The sequence below is a fragment of the Tupaia chinensis genome, unplaced genomic scaffold, assembly GCF_000334495.1.
Source record: "Tupaia chinensis unplaced genomic scaffold, TupChi_1.0 Scaffold143793_1, whole genome shotgun sequence".
In the NCBI taxonomy this organism is placed as follows: domain Eukaryota; kingdom Metazoa; phylum Chordata; class Mammalia; order Scandentia; family Tupaiidae; genus Tupaia; species Tupaia belangeri.
The window spans coordinates 327670-334408 of record NW_006203643.1 but is presented as its reverse complement, the minus strand read 5'-3'; positions in this window follow the sequence as shown (position 1 = coordinate 334408).

Below are 6739 nucleotides of genomic sequence, written 5' to 3'. Positions count from 1 at the left end.
CTGCTCCAAACCTCTTCTTCCAGTCCAAATACCTAGCCAGGTAGGCCACTCTGTCATCTTTCTCTCTCTTCTTTCTGACTCTCTCTTTCTATCTTTCTCTTTATCTTGAAGTTTTGGGGTTTTTTTTTACATTTGTGTAAAATCTGTTAGTACTGTCTCTTGCCTCTGACCTCTCCTTTGTCTTGCTAATTTCAAAATTCATCTATATCTGAGGTTGGTCCAGCCCTGCTCCTTTAACTGAAGAGCTTCAGCTCCAAAACTCTTCTCCCAGCCCAAACGCCAATCAAGCTAAGAAAATCTCTGTCCTCTTTATGTCTATCTCTCTCTCTCTCTCTCCTTTCTCTGGAAAATTTTTGTATATTTTTTAAATGATTTTTTAAATTTATCTTTATTTATTTGTTTATTTATTTTTATCAGAGAGGGGCAGAATGAGAGAGGGAGAGAGGGAAACCTAGTAAGCAGGTTCGGGACTCGAATCACAGTCGGCCATGTGGAAGTCCAGTTCCCTTAACTACCACACCACCTGCTGGAGCCGGTTTTTGTTTTGTTTTGTTTTGTTTTCGTATATTCTTCTAAAATCTGTAAGAACTGCCTCTGACCTCTTCTTTATCTTGCAAATTTCAGAATCCATTTATATCTGATGTGGACCCAGGCCCTGCTCCAGTAACTGAAGAGCCACTGCTCCAAACCTCTCCTACCAGCCCAAACACCTAGCCATGTAGGACGGTCTTCCTCTTTTTTCTGTCTCTCCCTCTCTCTCATTCTCTAATTTTTTTTTTAATTTGTAAGTAATGTCCCTTGCTTCACGCCTTGACTTTATCTTGCTAATTTTGGGACCAGCCCTGCTCCTTCAACTGAAGAACATCTGCTCCAAACCTCTCCTTCCAGCCCTAACACCTACCCACAAAGTGCGGTCTCAACTGTCTTTCTGTCTCTGATCCTCTCTCTTTTTCTCTAGAATTTTTAATATTTTTTAAAAATCTGTAAGTACAGTCACATGCCTCTGACCATGCCGTTATCTTGCTAATTTCTGAATCCATCTACATCTGAAGTAGACCCAGCCCTGCTACTTTAACTGAAGAGTCTCAGCTCCAATGCTCTCCTTCCAGCCCAAACACGAGCCAACTAGGACAGTCTCTGTCTTTCTGTCTCGGTCACTCTCTCTCTCTCTCTCTCTCTCTCTCTCTCTCTCTCTTTCTCTTGAAATTTTTTAATACTTATTTAAAATCTGTTAGTACTGTCTCTTGTCTCTAACCTCCCCTTTATCTGCTAATTTCAGAATCCATCTAAATGTGACATGGGCCCAACCCTGGTCCTTTAACTGAAGACCTCTACTCCAAAACTCTCCTTCCAACCAAACACCAAGCCAGCTAAGGTCATCTCTGTTGTCATTCTATATCGGTTTCTCTCTTTCTCTTGAACTTATTTTTATATTTTTGTAAAATCTGTAAGTATTGTCTCTTGTCTCTGATCTCTCCTTTATCTTGCTAATCTGTGAATTTGTCTACATCTGAGGTGGGCACAGCACTGCTCCTTTAACTGAAGAGCCTGTGATACAAACCTCTCCTTCCAGCCCAAACACATAGCCAGATAGCCAGATAGGATGGGGTCATTTGAATTTCTGTCTCTGTCTCTGTGTTTCTCTCTTTCTCTTGAAATTATTTTTTTAATGTGTAAGTTCTGTCTCTTGTCTCTGACCTCTCCTTTGTCTTGCTAGTTTCAGAATTTATCTACATCTGAAGTGAGCCCAGGCCTGCTGCTTTCACTGATGATCCCCTGCTCCAAACCTCTTCTTCCAGTCCAAACTACCTAGCCTTGATGGGCGGTCTCTTTCTTCTCTCTCTCTCTCTCTCTCTTTACCATGAAATTTTTAAAAATATTTTTGATAAATCTGGAAGAACTGTCTTTTGTCTCTGACCTCTCCTTCATCTTTCTAATTTCAGAATCCATCTACATCTGAGGTGGAACTGGCCCTGCTCCTTTAACTGAAGACTATCTTCTCCAAACTTCTACTTCTATCTTAAACACCTAGACAGATAGGGTGCTCTCTGTCTGCTTTCTTTCTCCATCTCTTTCTCTCTTTTTCTTAAAATTTTAAAAATATTTTTTAAAAAATCTCTAAGTGAGGACCAGCAGTTGGCATAATGGCTATGTCGCTGGACTCCCATGTAGTCAACCATGGTTCGAGTCCCAGACCTGGTGGCTTAAACTCACGTTGGGTGCGTGTGTGTGCGTGCCCAAAATCCTGAGAGGAGAATGGAGGGGAAGGGATTGCAGTGTGGCAAGCCACCCAGGGGGTGATTTCTTGCTTTCTGTCTCTCTCTGTCTTTCTGGCAAGCACATGCACCCTATAGCAAAAACCTCTCCCCCCCAAAAAAAAATCTCTAAGTAATGTCTCTTGCCTCTGCACACTCCTTTATCTTATTTATTTCTGAATCAATCTACATCAGAGTTGTGCCAAGCCCTGCAATTTAACTGAGGAACATCTTGACATACCTCTCCTTCCATCCCAAACACCTAGTCAGGTAGGGTAGTCTCTGTCTTCTTTCTATCTCTGTATCTCTCTCTCTCTTCCTCTTGAAATTTTTAAAGTATTTTTTAAAATCTACAAGTACTGTATCTTGCCTCTGACCTCTCCTGTATCTAGTTAATTTCAGAATCCATCTACATTTGAAATGGGCCCAGCCCTGCTGTTTTAACTGAAGGGCCTCTGTTCCAAACCTCCCCTTACAGCCCAAGCACATAGCCTGGTAGAGTGGTTTCTGTCTTCTCTCTGTTTCTCTCTTTCTTTCTCTTGAAACTGTTTTATACTTTTTTAAAGCTGTAAGTATGGTCTCTTATATCTTACTTCGCCTTTATCTTGCTAATTTCTGAATCCATCTACATCTGGGGTGGACCCAGCCTATCTCCTGTAACAGAAGAGCCTCTGCTCAAAACCTCTCCTACCAGTCCAAACACCTAGCCAGATAGGGCAGTCTCTATTTTCTTTCTTTCTCTCTCTCTCTTTTAAATCAAAGCCTCTGTTGGGGACCAGCAGTTGGCATAATGGCTATGTCGCTGGACTCCCATGTAGTCAACCGCGGTTCAAGTCCCGGACCCAGTGGCTTAAACTCACGCCAGGCATGTGTGCGTGCATGCCCAAGATTCTGAGAGGAGAATGGAGAAGAAGAGTTTGCAGTGTGGCCACCTCCCCCGCCAGGGGTGATTTCTAAGAGCTTTCTGTCTCTCTGTCTCTCTCTCTCTCTCTCTCTCTGTCTTTCTGGCGAGTGCACATGCCCTATAGCAAAAGCCTCTCCCCCCCCCAAAAAAAAAAAATCAAAGCCTCTGCTCCAAACTTCTCCTTCCAGCCCAAAAACCTAGTCAGGCAGATCAGTCTCTTTCTTCTATCTGTCTCTGTCTCTTTCTCTTGAATATTTTTTATATTTTTTTAAAAAAATCTTTAAGTACTATTTCTTGTCTCTGGCCTCTCCTTCTTCTTTTTACTATAAAAATTCATCTGAGTTGGGCCCTGTCCTGCTTCTTTAACTGAAGAACTTCTGATCCTAACCACTTCTTCCAGCCCAAATACCTAGCCAGGTACAGTGATCTCTGTCTTATTTGTGTCTCTGTCCCTTTCTCTCTCTCTTTGTCTTGAAAGATTTTTAAAGAATTATTTTATCTATCATTACTTCTTTTAATTTGACCAGAGAGGAACAGAGTGAGAAAGAGAGACAGAGAGAGAAGGAAAGTGAGAGAGAAAGATTTCTGGTCTGGGACTTGAACCATGGTCAGCCATGTGGGAGTCCAGCACCCTTAACGACCACACCAACTGGGGCTCCTCTCTTGAAATTTTTAAAATATTTTTGTAAAATCTGTAAATACTATCTCTTGCCACTGACCTCTCCTTTATATTGTTAATTTTAAAATCCATCTACCTCTGAGGTAGATCCCACCCTTGTCCTTTAACTGAAAACTTTCTACTCATAACCTCTCCTTCCAGCACACAGATACCTAGCTAGGTAGGGTGGTCTCTTTCCTTTATTTTTCTCTGTCTCTCTTGATCTTGTTTATACACACACACACACACACATATATATATATATATTTTTTTTTTAATAAGTACTTTCTCTTGCCTCTTCACTCTTTTTTTACCTTGTAAATTTAAGACTCCTTTTACATCTGAGGTGAGCCTGGTCCATTCCTTTAACTGAAGAGCCTTTGCTCAAAACCTCCCCTTCCAACCCAAACACCTAGGCATGTAGGGCAGTCTCTGTCTTCTGTCTCTCTCTTGCTCTTTAAATTTTGTTATATTTTTCTAAAATCTGTAAATACATTCTCTTGCCTCTGACCTCTCCATTATCTTGCTAATTTCAGAATCCATCTACATGTGAGGTGTGCCTGGCCCTGCTATACTAACTGAGGAGCCTCTACTTTAAACATCTTCCAGCCCAAACACCTAGCCAGCTGGGCAGTATCTGTCTTCTTTCTGTCTCTTTCTCTCGCTCTCTTTCTCTTGTAATTTTCCTAAATTTCTGTAAAGACTGTAAGTGCTGTCTCTTGCCTCTGAACTCTCCTTTATCTTAGTAATCTCAGAATCCATCTACAATGGACATGGACCCCACCCAGCTCATTTAACTGAAGAGCCTCTATTCTAAACCTCTCCTTCCAGCCCAAACACCAACGTAGCTCAGGCCAACTCTGTCTCCTTTCTGTCTCTGTCTCTCTCTTTCTTGATCTTGAAATGTTTGTTTTGTTGCTGTTTTTTAATCTGTAAGTACTGAATCTTACTTCTGTCCTCTCCTTTTCGTGCTAATTTCAGAATCCATCTACATCTGAGGTAGGCCCAGCCCTTCTCCTTTAAATGAAGAGCCTATGCTCCAAACCTCTCCTTCCACCCCAAACATCTAGTCAGGGTGGTCAGTCTCTGTTTTCTATCTGCCTCTGTCTCTCTATTTCTCTTGAATATTTTTTAGAGGTTTTTTCAGCTATATTTCCCATGTAGTCAAACCACGGTCGACTACATGGGAGTCCAGCAACATAGCCATTATGCTAACTGCTGGTCCCTCTCTTGAATATTTTTTATATTGTTTTAAAATTTCTAAGTACTGGGGCCGGCAAGTGGCATGGTAGTTAAAGGCACTGGACTCCCACATGGCCAACCATGGTTCAAGTCTTGGACCTGGTGGCTTGCTTTCTCACTTCCTCTCTCTCTCTCTCTGTCTCTCTCTGATCAAACTGGAAAATAATGATAATAATAATAAATAAAGTTAAAAAAATAATTCTTTAAAACAATTTCTAAGTACTGTCTCTTGCCTCAGACCTCTCCATTTTCTTGCTATTTTTTTTCCTTTTTTGGAGAGGTTTTTGCTATGGGGTGCGTGCGCTCGCCAGAAAGACAGAGAGAGACAGAGAGACAGAAAGCGAAAGCGAAAAATCACCCCCCAGGGGGGATGGCCACGCAGCAATCCTTTCTCCTCCATTCTCTTCTCAGGATCTTGGGCATGCACACACACGTGCCCAGCGTGAGTTTAAGCCACCGGGTCCGGGACTCAAACCACGGTAGACTACATGGGAGTTCAGAGACATAGCCATTATGCTGACTGCTGGTCCCTCCATTTTCTTGCTAATTTCAGAATCCATCTACCCCTGAAGTAGGCTCTGCCCTTGAACTTTAACTGAAGAGCTTCTGCTCCAAACCTCTCCTTCCAGCCCAATAATCAGCCAGGTATGGTGGTCTTTGTCTTCTTTCTGTCTCTGTACCTCTCTCGTTCTTTCTCTTGCAATTTTTTAAAAGAATTATTTAACATTATTTTTTTTTAATTTGACCAGAGAGGGACAGGGTGAGAGAGAAACACAGAGAGAGGAAAAGTGAGAAAGCAAGATACCAAGTCCAAACTAGAAGTGCAGTCAGCCATGTGAGATTTCAGAGCACTCTCTCAACCACCATGCCAATCGCCAGCTCCTCTCTTTAATTTTTTTTCCATATTTGTAAAAATCTGTGAGTACTGTCCTTGCCATTGACCTCTCCTTTATCTCACTAATTTCAAAATCCATCTACATCTGACATGGATCCGGCCCTGCTTCTTTAACTAAAGACCTTCCACTCGAAACCTCTCCTTCCAGCACAGATACCAAGCCAGCTAGGTAAGTCTCTGTCTTTTTTTCTCTCTCTCTCTCCTCTCTCTCTCTTGCTCTTGAATTTTTTTTTTTATGTTCTTATAAAATCTGTAAGTACTGACTCTTGCTTCTGACTTCTCCTTTATCTCACCAAATTCAGAATCCATTTACCTTTCAGGTGGGCCCAGCCTACTGTTTTAACTGAGGATCCTCTGCTCCAAACATCTCCTTTCAGCCCAAACACCTAGTCAGGTAGATCGATCTCTTTCTTCTATCTGTCTCTCTCCCGCTTTCTTTCTCTTGATATTTTTTTAAATTTTGGTAAAGTCTCTAAGTATAGCCTCTCGCCTGGGAGTTCTCCATTATTTTTATTTCAGAATCCATCTACATCTGAGGTTGACTAGGCCCTGCTGCTTTAACTGGCAAGCCTCTGCTTTTAAACATCTCCTTTCAGCCCAAACACCTAGTCAGGGAGGGTGGTTTCTGTCTTCTTTCTGTGTGTCTTTCTCTCACTCTCTTTCACTTGTAATTTTTTTTTTAATTTTGTAAAATATGGGGAACCAGCAGGTGGCATGGTGGTTAAGGTGCTGGACACTCCCACATGGGCAACCACAGTTCGAGTCCCAGACCTGGTGGCTTGCTT